This window comes from Macaca fascicularis, chromosome 4 (assembly GCF_037993035.2).
Source record: "Macaca fascicularis isolate 582-1 chromosome 4, T2T-MFA8v1.1".
Lineage (NCBI taxonomy): Eukaryota > Metazoa > Chordata > Mammalia > Primates > Cercopithecidae > Macaca > Macaca fascicularis.
The window spans coordinates 113,925,245-113,939,542 of NC_088378.1; the positions used below are offsets into that span (position 1 = coordinate 113,925,245).

The 14,298-nt window shown below is 34.6% G+C and overlaps 1 long non-coding RNA gene across 1 annotated transcript in view; it reads right to left on the reverse strand.

Moving 5' to 3' along the window:
- Positions 1–12,337, reverse strand: part of LOC135970427 (uncharacterized) — a 34,235-nt gene extending 21,898 nt beyond the window's left edge. The window contains exon 1 of the long non-coding RNA XR_010586103.1: positions 12,197–12,337. This is a non-coding gene — a long non-coding RNA (uncharacterized lncRNA). The remainder of the gene's footprint in view (positions 1–12,196) is intronic.
- Between the last annotated feature and the right edge of the window lie 1,961 nt (positions 12,338–14,298).

A 14,298-nucleotide genomic window follows, 5' to 3' on the forward strand; every position in this document is an offset into this window, starting at 1 on the left:
CACTCACCAATTTCTCCTCATCTAACAGTGCACTATTTCCTTTTGTTAGCTATTTCTTGCCATTAATCCTTCTATAATTGCCAATATTTCACTCCAATCTTTCAACCTTGCCAGGCAACAACTGTAAGTGCTTTAATGCTTGTATTGTGCACAGCCAGCTCAACAGACCAATATCAGCCTGCTTTTTGCACATACAGAACTCCATAGGAGTTATGCTATAGCAACTCTATATTTTCTTAAAAACTATAGGTGTTAAACTATAGGGAAGAAAAAGTTAAAAATTTCCAGAATGCTCCCTCCTTATTCTTTACTTTTTCTTCATACCGAGCAATATTTATCCTTTCTAAACTATAATACCTGGCTCATCATCAAAATGTTTTCTAAATCCTAAAAAATTATTAAATTTGTATAAGATCCTTCAAAAAATTAAAACCTATTAAACAAACAAACAAACAAACAAAAAACCCAGGCCAGGTACAGTAACTCATGCCTATAATCCCAGCACTTTGAGAGGCCAAGGCAGTAGGATCACTGGAGCCAAGGAGTTCAAGACCAGCCTAGGCAACAAAGCAAGAACCCATGTCTACAAAAAATTGAAAAAAATCAGCCAGGTGTGGTGGCACGTACCTATAGTCCCAGCTACTTGGGAGGCTGGGGTGGGAAGATCAGTTGAGCCCAGGGGTTTGAGGTTGCAGTGACCTATGATTGCACCACTGCACTCCAGTATGGGTGACAGAGTGAGATATATATATATGTTTATGTGTTTCGAAGTCAAAAGACCTTGGCTGGCATCATTGATCTACTCAAAGTTTTAATCTTGGGCAAGGCACTTATCTTTTCTAAACACTAGTTTTCTCATTTATAATAAAAAGATAACATCACTCATGACAAAATCAGAGAATCACTGGGAATATGAAATTATAGAATATCAGGATTAATGTAATTGATGTTTAAATGGTATCAGAAATTGTTAAAAATCAGTTTAAAATAACAGTAAAAAATAAAAAGGAATAATGATTAACTCAAATTTAGTGATACTCGATACTGAGATACCCTATTATTTTGACTATTTAATAGCAACAGTGAGGATGGTTTAATAAGTATACTGAGTCTTATTACAGAGTCTTAGAGTGCCTTCTCTGAAATATCTTTATAGGATACTGTGGTAGGCTGAGAAATGACCCTCAAAAAGATACCCATGTCCTAATCCCTGAAAGCTGTGAATGTTACCTTTATGACCAAAATTGGTCTTTGCAGAAATGATTAAGTTAAATATATTGAGATAAGGAGATTATTCTGAATTATCTGGGTGGGTCCTACATATAATCACAAGTATCCTTATAAGAAGGAGGCAAAGGGAGACTTTACACACATGGCAGAGGAACAGGCAATGTGACCATGGAGACAGAGCTGGGACTGATGCCTCTACAAGCCAAGGAATGTTGACAGTCACCAGAAGCTAGAAGAGGCAAGAAATGAACTCTCCTCTAGAGTACCCAAATGGAGTGTGGCCCTGTTGACACCTTGATTTCAGCCCTGGGAAACTGATTGCAGACTTCTGACATCCATTTGTATAAGAGAATAAATATGTATTCTTTTAAGACACTAAATTTGTGGTAATTTGTTATAGGTGGCTTAGGAAACTAACATAAGCACTTTAGCCTACAGTTACTAGATATCCTTGGATAGGAGGCAAGACAGACATGCTTTATATAACACTTTGTTTCATAATAAATAAGTTATGTAAAGCAACAGGCATAGAGTAGCTGCTTATAAAATAAGCATCTTTGTTCTTACATTCTGTTGCAAAGTACAAGTACATAGTACTGTCAAATGGCAACCTTTTATTGAGAATTTACCATATGCCAAATAACATTTAGATGTCTATTTTTGTACATTAACTTTATTTCATCTTCACAATAACCCTCTAATCACATTTTTCAGATGAAGATACCAAGAAACTGTAGGTTATATAACCTGCCCAGGTTGCACAGTAATTGCCAAACTCAGGACTTCTCCTGCAGGCAGTCTGACCCAGAGTCTATTTTTTATCCATTAAACAACACTGTGTCTCAATGTAACAGAACAAGATACAAATGTGATTTTCAAGGAAGTTATATTCAAGAAGCACCAAGACAACAATGCAGATATACTATCAACTTATATAATATGCTCAGTTGTCTGCAAATATATATATATATGCAAGCTTCTTTTAGAGACTCATTCTGTCCAGAGCAATGTAACAGTGCAGTGGTGACAGCTTCTAGTCACAAGATATACTTTATGTGTCTGCCCTGCCTCTCCCAGGAAGTGCAAAGACAGAGATAGTGGATCTGTCCAGAACTCCACATGACCTATTTTACAGCCCTAATTAATGTGGACTAAAGCCTGTCCCTTGTCAGTGTAGTCAAGTATGTCTTTCACTCATCCCATCAACAAATAGTTATTGAGTGTCAACCACACCAAGAGGACAGTCTTAGCATTGCTGCCAGTGGTGCAAAGGTAAAGGATACATACCTCTGGCCCTGAAGGAATTCACAATGTAGCAAGAGATCCAGGCTGCCATTTTTTGTTTCCAAAGCACTCCATGACCCAGTACTGTTCCACTAGGGTCTCACTGCTTACCATAAACCATAGTAAGATATGTATTTAGTGCTGTTTGAATTATTATTTGTATGCATTGCTGAAGGTTTTATTTCCATCATAAACAGAGTTTTTCCTTGGAATATTTAGAATGATATTTTAAGGATAGCTGTTCTAGGGCATTCTGTATTCTATAGTCCTATTTTGTATTCTGCCCTATAGGCACTGAGCTATAAAAGTGACCCTGTGAAAATCAAAAATGCATGTCATCCTATTCACACACAAGTCAAGAACTGAGTTCAGAATTCTGTTCCTCCTGAAAGACTTGGGGACATCAGAAGCATCCAAAACAGAATTTTCTCCTGCACTGTCCTAAGTCTTCAGATCCTGAGATAATAACAGAAACTTGCTGTATTTTTCCCATGTAAAAGAGAGAAGACGAACATCTGAATTTTTTCCCCAGACATTCTGATTCCTTTTTCTCTCAGAGCAATGTCAGAAAACCTTGACCTGTTTTTGAAACAGACTGCATCAGTCAAGATCTTGTTTCACTTAATATGTAGAAACAGCCCATCCTAAGCCTGGAGAGAAGAAAAATGCATTTCACCTCTGTAGGTCATCTTTTATTCCAACTTTAGAAACATCACCTAAAAAGCTCTAAAATATTAAGAGAAATTAAGAAAATTACTGCATATAATTTTCATGAAATTTAAGAATCTGTTCTTTGAACTATGGTTCTAATTTTCAAAATATTAAAACATACGAATTTGTGAACGCCAACACAAATGTTTTCACCTCACAAATACTGCACACGCAAACATAAAATTTTTAATTGGGAGATTCTGTCATCTAGACTGCACTGTAGACAAATTCTAGAAGCAGCAGCCTTTCTTGGTGGACTGCTGTGAATTTCTCATATTTAAGGACCAGTATTCACAGTTTCCTATTGTGTGCCATAAGTGGATATACACAACAAATGAATAAAATGCAATTTGTGTATCTGTCCACAAAAACAATTACAGAACACTATATGAAAGACACAGTGCTCAGTGACTTCCATATACAATAGTTCATTTATAAGATGAACACATAAACAAATTTAGGCCTTTATTCAAACTCCTACAATGTGTCAGGCATCATTGTAGGTACTTTAAACATATTATTTTCAACTCCCCCATATTATAGAGATAGATACTATGATCCCCAATTTACAGACAGAATTCTGGAAGGTTACATTGTAAGTATATTGTAGGATTAGAACTTCATTCTACGATTCCAAAGCTCTTGCTTTCTCTCAGTATAAAACCATAGGTAAGCTGTGACTAGCAGTGAATGGGTCCTACAATATCTATCTAGAAGTCTCTTCAAAATTTGCCAAAGTCCTACAAACCCAAATGAAACTCGTCGAGTGGAAGGGAAGGCAGTGGAAGTATACCAATTTCAATGTTTATAGATGATAAACAAGATAGACCAGATGTTATGTATACTGAGGCAACACTAACTTTTTCTAAAACTACTTGGGACTGGTTGAGAGATATTGTGGTCAATGGGCCAGGATAGTACAAAACCCAAGTCAATTCAAAACCTCATATACATAGCCACACATGCCCATACACATTCTGTACATTGGCACATATAAACATATATATTTATGGCCCATCCTTTTCAAAACTAGACTAGGAATAACTAGCAACAGAGATGACAGGAAATACATGAAAGAAAACATAATAATTTCTTTCTCCACCCTATGGCCCATAGCTACTTATCCTGGAAGAATCCCTTGAAACCTTGAACACAGAGGTACAGAAATCCTTATCTCCTAGTTTACCACAAACTACCACAGAAATGACTGGTGTTTTTCAGGGCCAGTAAGAGAAATACATAGTAACTCTTCTCACGTGAATGGTATGAAAATGAGTTTGTTCACAACTTCTGTGATGTATTCATACAACCTTTTTCACTTCATCTGTAAATGCAATTATCTATATCAGAATATAGATATAAAGATTCATTGAGGTACTAATATATGCAAGAGTAACAGGCCCAGTATCTTGTGTATGATAGTTGTTTAATAAATTAAGATATAGTACCTGCAAGTACTTTACAATTCTTCAGTGATTCTCAGTATTTGCCTAAATTTCAAAGGCCTAATCAGCCTTATAAGAAAGAAGCAGTATATCGAAATATGATTTTGGAGGCGATGGAAATGTTACAGGATCTCTGAGGTGTCGATTTTTCTGACCGGAAAACTCTGTGGCCACACGGCCTTTGCCCAAGTTCTTGTCCTGTGTCCAGGAAGAATGAGGTACACAGACAAGTGAAGGGTGAAGAAGAGTTTCATTTAGTGTTAGAACAGCTCAGAGAAGTGAATAGCTTCACTCTGTAGGCAGGTTGTCCAGTCGAGTGTTCAGCTCTTAGCAAAGAGGACGCCCTGGAGAGAGTGGATTCTCTCCACAAGCAAGTCATTCCCACATCTCAGCAGGTCTCTGAAGCTCTCAACAGAGAGGGTAGCTCTTCTCTTCCTGGCAGGTCCTCTCTGCAGCTCTCAGCAGAGAGTGTACTCTTCTCTGCAGCTGGTCATGGCATTGTCTCCAGCTCTCAGCAGAGAGGGTACTCCTCTCTGCAGCTGGTCATCAGGTCCCATGTCTCCCTTTGTCCTCTGGCCATCCTTTGCCCTGCTCTGGCTGAGCCCAGGGCTTTTATGGACCTCAGAGGGGAGGAAGTGCATGCTAATTAGTCCATGGGCGGCCATGGATATGCCCAGAACAGGCACCATGAGTCCTCATTCTGGTCCACAGGACTGGCAGCCTGTTCCCTAGCCTTCAGGGGCTCCCTGGCCCAACCATGGGGCCTTACTGAGGACCCACATGCCTACGGTCCCAACTACTTGAGAGGCTAAGGAGAGAGGATCGCTTGAGTTCTGGAGGTCAAGGGTGCATTGAGCCATGATTGCCAGCACTGCACTCCAGCCTGGGTGGCAACGCAAGACCCCGTCTCAAAAAATAAAAATAAAAAATAAAAATATTACCTATTCTCACCAGGCATTTTACTCACATGCTCTCAAATTCTAACAGAAACCCTGTAAGCTAATATTATTATGTCCATATTATAGCTGCTTAAATTAAGGCTAGAAAAATATAAGTCCAGGTCACATGAACTGCTAAGAAACAGAGCCTGAATCTGATGACAGATCCAAGCGTATTTCAACACACTACATTGCCTCTCTACAAAAGGAGAGCTCACATTCTCATAATTTGGTAATACTAATCAACTTCACTATTACCATCTGACAAGACTTGAGGGCCTACTGGTCATCTGACAAGACTTGAGGGCCTACTGGTCATCAACAAAACAGAGCACAGAGAAGCAGCTCCTTAAAGAACATAGACTAGCTGAACAGCATAAAGAGATGATTAATACTTCAAGACAACATATATTACTGCTTAAGGAGTAATACCAACAAAGGTTACTAGAGTTTTTGAGGACTATCATGATCAGAATAAAGCACATTAGAAAGACAATCTTATTAGCACCCATTCAAATGATGTTGTAGAACAGTTTCTTAACCTTGATAATATTGATATTTGGGACTGATTAATTCTTTGTTGTAGGGGCTGTACTGTGTATTGCAGGCTTAGCAGTATCCCTAGCCTCTACCTACTAAATTCCAGTGTCACTGCTCATTAATGGCTATCAAAAAACTGTCCCCAGATATTGCCAAAGGTCCCGTGGGAGAGCAAAATCATCCTAGTTGAAAATGTGCTATAGAAAAATATTTAAAGATATGCAAGGTTTTTTACAATATTTTAAGTAAAATAAATTTTAAATATTTTAATAAATATTATAAAATAGATAAAATATTATTTTAAATAAAACATAGTTATAAAATATATTATCTGGTCTAATTTCATTTTTGAAAAATATATACATTTATAAAAAATAGAACTTTAAGAATATCAAAATGTGAAAGTGATCATCAGCCTAGTGGTGGGATCATCAGTAATTTTTCTTTCTTCATTGTGTATTTTCTAGTTGTTTCCCATTTACTACAATAAATATAAATTTCTTTTGCAGCATATTGTGACAGTCTAGGAGTTTTAGAAATTTATTTATTTTAAAAATCTGCTTAGGAAAACATCTAATTCTATAAAAGCAAAAATAAAGAAAAAAATGAAATAAAAATATTCCCTCACAAATTTAAACTCCAGGTTTGTGAATCACACAGATTTTCAATCTTAATTTCTTCTACCTTTGTGGTCTGGGGAACTCTAATCTGAGAAATTATTAATACCACAAAAATTCATCCTGAATCAGTGGTGTTCCTGGATCATATAGCAAAAAAAAAAAAAAAAAAAGGCCAAACTGCTCTGGAGGAATTCTTCCACATTCTAGGCTTTAGGGAAGGGGTATTTTCTACCAAAGGAAAAAAAAAAAGGCAACATATCTTCAAAAATGAGTCACAGTAACCTGGGGATAAATCGACCCTGAGAAAGAGTCAATAGACACAAACAGGAATGTGAAATAACTGAAAGAGAATATAAATGCACATGTTTAAAGTGATAAGAGAAGGAATTAATTGCACTATCCCAAAAGGTAAGACATTATGAAAATAGGTAATCAGTAACTATCTGAAAATCAATGGAGCTTTGAGAAATGAAACCTATGGTTGAAAAGAAAATTAGAGAACTGAAAAATAAATCTGAGAAAATTACTCTAGTCCAGAGACAGAAATCGTAAAAAAAAAAAAGTTAAAAATCATGGAAAACCAACGAAGAGTTCAATATTTTTTAAATAAGTTTCCAAAAGATAATTGAAAGAACAGGGAGAGACAATTTAAAAAGACAATAGTGAAAAATTTTCAGAATTGATTACATCCAAGAATTCTCAGCTTTAAGAAACCTAAGGTAAATAGGTTAAAACTCGACAGCCTCACATATAGCAGTGAATTGAAATACTATGAAATAGACAACTAGACTGATAACTGATTTCACAAAATCACAGTAAAGATTGGAAGTCAATGGGGAAATAATTTCAAAATGTTATGGAAAATAATTGTCAACCAAGTATTTTACTCTCAGATAAATATTATTCAACAGGGAGTACACATTTTTAAAAATTGATACAGAGAGGATTCACAAGGAGTCACAATTAATTACTTTTGCTGAAAGAACTACTAAAAATGTACTTTCAAAGGAAGGGAGCTAAGCTAAAATGAATGAATGAGATGCAAAATGCAAAGATGAGCAATAAAATGGGTAAATGTGCAGCTAAATCTAAACAGATACCACAGTGTAGAACAATAATAAAAATAAATAATCTGAAGGAATATAAACAAGAGGGAACTAAAACAGTGGCTCATTTCTCTCTTGGAAAACATATACAATTATTTATATCTAAAATGTTTGGAATTTGTTTTAAAATAAAGAAGAAATTATTTTACTTAAAGAATACATGAAAGGGATGAGGGGGGATGAAGAGGTATAGATGAAACAGGATGGGACTTTACAAGTAGTTATTGAAGCCGAGTGAAGGGTACATAGTGTTTATTATATGTTTCTCTATGCTTTTGTGAATAGATGTGAAATTCCATTCGGAAAAGTTTAAAATAAAATACTGAAAGCAATAATATATAAAACAGAAAGGAGGATTCAAGTTCAAGAATTTTCTGCCTGGATATGTTTTGGGAGGAGTAGAGAAGTAGTGATTTCCTTTAGCCTGTCAAATCAAGAATGGTATGTTATATATTTAAGGGTAATTACTAAGTAAATAAATATAAAATAGATAATTTTCAAAACAATAAAGGGGAAAAAAGAGAATAAAGAAGAGTAATCACTACAGTAGAAGGTAGGGGTGCAGGGGATAGAAAAAAAACAAAAGAATGATACATAGAAAGTACAAAACAAGACGATAGAAATAAATAACACTAATAATTATAAATGCAAATAGATTAACCCAGTAGAATTTATAAGATTTGAGTATGGATTTTAAAAATAAAATTCAGCTATGAGCCAGGGAGGCCATAGAAAGGTTGAAAACAAAAGGCAAATACTTAGCAGCATTAATATAATTTAGAATAGATTTTAAGGCAAAACAAATTAATAAAGATACAATAGGACATAACACAGTGAGCAAAAAAGTTGTTTGAACCAAAAACTTAAAATTATTCTTGACATTTTGCTCTTTGACATTATAAATCCAAACCATCAGCAAATTATTTTGGCTCTGTCTTCAAAAGAAATTCCCAGAGCCAGAGCACTTTTCACTACCTCCACCTCTATCTATCATTTTGGTCCAAGCCATTGTCTTTCCCCTCTATTATGACAATAGCCCCTAATGGTCTCCTACTACCACCCTTGTTCTCCTTCAGGCTGTTCCTAACACAGCAGCCAGAGTGATCCTGTTCAAACAGAAGCTATATCATATCACTCCTCTGCTCAAAACCTCCCAATGGATTCTCATTTCACTCAAAATAAGAATCCAAAGGCATTCAGATAGCTCTCAAGGCCCTACTCAGTTTATTTGTCCCATTACCTCTATGACTTGTCTCTTACTGCTTTCTCTCACACTTAACCAAATCTAACCACACTGGCTCCTTTTCTTAGAACATGTCATCCAGGGCATTTGCACTTGCGGTGCCGTCTGCCTAGAATCTTCTTCCTTCAGGTATCTGCAGGTACCTGCTTCAAGCCTTTGCTGAAATGTCTCCTTTTAAATGTGAGGCCTTCACCATTCTCCCTATTTAAAATTGCAAGTATCTCGCTCTAACATACTCTGTGACCATTCCCAGCAATTTTTCTGCATTGTACACTGAACCCCATCTAAAAAATACATACACATATAAGTAAACATATGTACATGTGTTTGTATGCATACAAGCATATAGGTACTTACATATGCATATGTATGTGTACATGCATATGTATATGTGTATATGCATATGTATACACACACACATATATCTTATGTTGTTTATCTTTCTTCAATCAATAGAATGTAGGGCCCATGTAAACAGATTTTTCTTTCTTTTGCTCATTGCTATGTCCCTAGTCCCTTAAAAATAAATGTGTGATACTCAATAGAATGTGTTAAGTGAATGAGGGAATTTGTTCATTCCTAGAAAATACAATGCTTTTGAGCTTATATGTACCTAACAGCAAACAGAGTCATTACATATTCATGGTAAAATTTAAAAGAATTACAAAGAGGAAATATTTGGAAATTTTAAAACATAGCTCAAAGAAAGACATCATAATGAGTGGTAGAAAAAATTAGGGCAGGTAAGACTGAAATATATTAAAATTGGTAACAAACACATAGTCATCTGATTTATAACAAAGGTACCAATTCAACTCAGTTAGAAAGGGTGGTATTTCCAATAAATGATGCTGAAGCAATTAGTTATAATTATAAATATTATAATCATGGACAAAAATTAAATTGGAAATAGTTGTACTCCTAAGTGTGAAAGCCAAAACGATCACATTTCTAAGAGAAACATAAGAGAATATATTCTTAATTTGGAGATAGATAAAAATTTCTTAAGACATAAAATGTACTAGTAATAACAGAAAAAATTGATACATTTGACTTCATTAAATAAAGAACATCTGTTCACCAAAAGATATCATTAAGAAGGTAAAAAAAAGACTATAAAAAGACTAACTGCATACTGGGAAGAATACTTCCATCAAACAAAGGATTTGTATCCTACAAATCAATTATATTTGTACCCATCATGATATTTTCAATTATCTAAAAAGCAGAAAATACAATTTTAAAAGAGGGAGAAAATTTCAGTAGGCACTCTACAGGAAAGAATATCAATACACTATTTAGCCAATAAACATATGAAATGCTACTCAAACGTCATTAGTAATCAAAGAAATGCAAATTAAAATGACAAGGGGATTTCACACACCCACCAAAATGTCTAAAATTTAAAAGACTGACAGCACCCAATGTTGGCAAGGATGAAAAACAGCTGTAACACTCTTTGATTGTGGAATGAAATGTAAATTGGTATGAGTACTTTGAAAAACAGTTTGGCAGTATCTCTTAACTAAACATTTATGTATTCTCTTCCCCGAGCAATTCTGCTCTTGAGTATATACCCAAGGGAAACAAATAAACAGTGAGACTGCCTATATAAAAATATCTATGAAAATCTATTGACAAATTAGCAGAATTAATAATAGAGTATGGCATATTTTATGGATTCAAGATCATAATCAAAAAGCAAATATATTTCTATCATTAATAAATGCTTTAAAAAGTATTTAAAAGCTACCATTTACAATAAAACAGATCTAAAATATTGGTTTTTATGTATCCAACATAAATACTATTAGGTAACTATAAATAAATCTGAACATGTGAGGAAAGTATAAGAACTTTATTACTGAAGAATGTAAATAAGACCTAAATTAATTTTAAAAATGCCATATCAAAAACAACACTTAAAGATGGCCAGTCTCTGCCAACAAATCTATAGATTCAACGCTATAAATTCAAAAGACTCTTTCCCAAAGTTTGGTTACCTATGGCTAAAATTCATCAGAGGAAAAGGTCAAGACTAGGCAAGACAATTTTGAAGAGAAGTAATTAAAAGGCCATCACCCACAACATATTAAAGTGTTCCATAACGCTACATACAGTAAGTTAAATAGTGTGGCATCAGCACAGTAATAACTTCCAATATATTCATAGATCTGGTTTCAAGCTTTTATAAACATGTTAAATAAGATTCATTCATAGCTAAGTAATATCTCAATAAACACACAACTTCATCAGTAATCAGTAAAATACAAACCAAGGAGAAACTATTTTAAACCCATTTGGTTGGAGAAAAATTGTTAATTCAATAACCCAAATCAGTACCAGAGATGTTAGGAAATGTTTTCATGTATACACAAACGCTGAGGTGCTAAAATTAATACAATTTGATTTATAAAGCAATTTGACAATACCTATAAAAGTTGAATGTGGGCATATCCTGTGAATCAACAATTCCACTCTTGCACATACCCACAAGATGAGGAAAACACAGATGTTCATTGGAAGACTACTGGCAAAATGTGGAAACAATCTAACCGTCCCTCAGTAGAAAAACATTTGAATAAACCGGCATGTCTGTTTAATGAATATTGTGCAGTAATTTAAATGAATGCAGTATCTACATGGATAACTCTTCAAAAATAATATTAAGGGTGAATAAAAGCAAACTGCAAAAAAGATATACAACACTGTTTATGTCCATTTTTTAAACCTGTAAAATAAAGCAAATATTGCTTTGAGATGCATAAATATATACAATAAATACTAAGTAACAATCATAGGAATGCTACATATCAAATTCAGGAGAGAGGCTAACCTGAGAAGAGAAGGTCAGGAAGGCATGGAATGGCTGGGCTTTAGTCATATAATGTATTATTTTATTTTTATAAAAAGAGAAATATTGGCCAGGTGCAGTGGTTCAAGCCTGTAATCCCAGCACTTTGGGAGGCTGAGATGGGCAGATCACGAGGTCAGGAGATCGAGACCATCCTGGCTAACATGGTGAAACCCCGTCTCTACTAAAAAATACAAAAAACTAGCCGGGCGAGTTGGCCGGCGCCTGTAGTCCCAACTACTTGGGAGGCTGAGGCAGGAGAATGGCGTAAACCCGGGAGGTGGAGCTTGCAGTGAGCTGAGATCCAGCCACTGCACTCCAGCCTGGGCAACAGAGCGAGACTCCGTCTCAAAAAAAAAAAAAAAAAGAGAGAGAAATATTAAGCAAATTTGGCAAAAAAAAAAAAAAAAAAAAGGTATATAATCTTCATAATGAATACATGGATTGTTATATAATTTTCCATAGGTCTCCATTGTGTTTGAAATACCTTATAATTTAAATACTTTGAGTAGTACATAGAATCATCTTTGGCTTAAAAAAAAGTGTTTGTCATCAGTAGCTATCCCACTGCACAATTACATAGTGCTTTACCAAAATTTCAAAGGGAAACAGTTTATTCTCTTGTCTGTCAAACTAAGGCTTGTGTGTTTGAATCCTGTTTTGGATCCCAGGAATCTGCACCCTCTCTCTGCCTGACCACTCAGTCTTCCCCTCTTGTATCAGATTTCTGTGTTTCATTCATTGATGTGAGAACATGACAAGAGCAGCCAGATCTTAAATTCGCTTCTTAACAACAAAGCACATTGTTGTTTTGTTTTGTTAAATAAAGCACTGAATCCATTTAGGAAATTACAGCATGATGAGTCATATCTACACAATCACACTAAGTATCTCTATACAAGGCTTCTAGTCCAAGTATCCTCCAAAACTCCAATCTTTTCACCAGCTGCTATTAAAGATAACCTTCGCTTCCTTTTTAACTGGAAATAAAAGGTTAAAAAAAAAAAATAGCACCCAGATGCTCACTGCTGTCTTCATATAGCATCACCTAGATGCTAATTCTGTTTTATCTTAGAAAGCAATCTTTCTAAACCGAGAGTTTTCTAAGATTGTGACAGTCATTGAGTTAAATATTTGAGCTGTTTGGCACTAAGGAATCACTACTAACTACAAAAAAAGGAAAATTTACCATTTGTCAAATGACGCAATAAAGGGTCCAAACTCCTAACAAGAGATTTGGATTAGGAAAATACTGAATAATAGATCTGAACCTGATCAGTCATAAGTGACCTACTTAAGAGAAACAAATGCGTATTTAAGATTTCATCATATTTCTATATTGAACAGAAAATCAGTTTAGCAGTTAATATTATCAATGGAGGATATTTAAGTAAAGAAAAGAAATAAAACAGATACATTTAACTGGCTTTCTTATTACATCAACTTGAAGCATTTATTTAAATTTTGTCTACCCAGTATACCCAAATTGATTATTTTAATTAAACAGCTTATTAAAAAATTTAAAGTTGGCCAAATACTTGAATTAACTTATTGTTTGTGTGGAATTGCTTGAGTTTTCTTTTCCTTTTTTCTTTTAAACACTAAACACTGAGTAGAATAAATTGACAGCACAGTAGGTGAACAAAACATTTGCCTTTCTTTGTAGCAGGCTTATAGAGTATGATACAGTATGACCTATGTTTGCTTATGTTCTCTGCTAGCTTTCTAAATCAGTTCAGGATGTGCATTTTTGGATGAATGTCCCATATTAAAATCTCTCTTTTTGTACTACATAACTTCCAAAGGGCTTGCACAACCCATCAAATACCAACACCTTTCTTAAAAATTCAATTTCATAAAAACAAACAAATAAAACAACAAAGCCTTCAGCACTTGCCTCTTAGACCTTTGCTGAATAAAAATTTGGCCTTAAAAATCGTTATGCATGTTTACTACCTAAATCTGACTAATCCACAAATTATACAATTCAGTTTTTAGGTTTTTAAAAGAAATTATCCAACTGGTGAATTGGGTAAAAAGCAAGAATTATTATAGCAAGGCCAGAAGCTGCTTTAAAAATAAAACTTTCTAAGCTAAGTGAAATGCTGTTTGTATAATACGTATGGAAAAGAATTGTCACAGAATAATTATATTTTCTATTAGTTTTGGTTTGGATTTACATTTATAAATCAATAATAGCTACTGGATTTGTTCCAACATTGTGCTGGTATGATTTTTTTTATCCCTTCATAATTGCTAGAGGAACTTATACCTGGCAATCCACCTTCATTGCTCTGTGTTATTCTGCAAAATTCAATAAGCTTTCT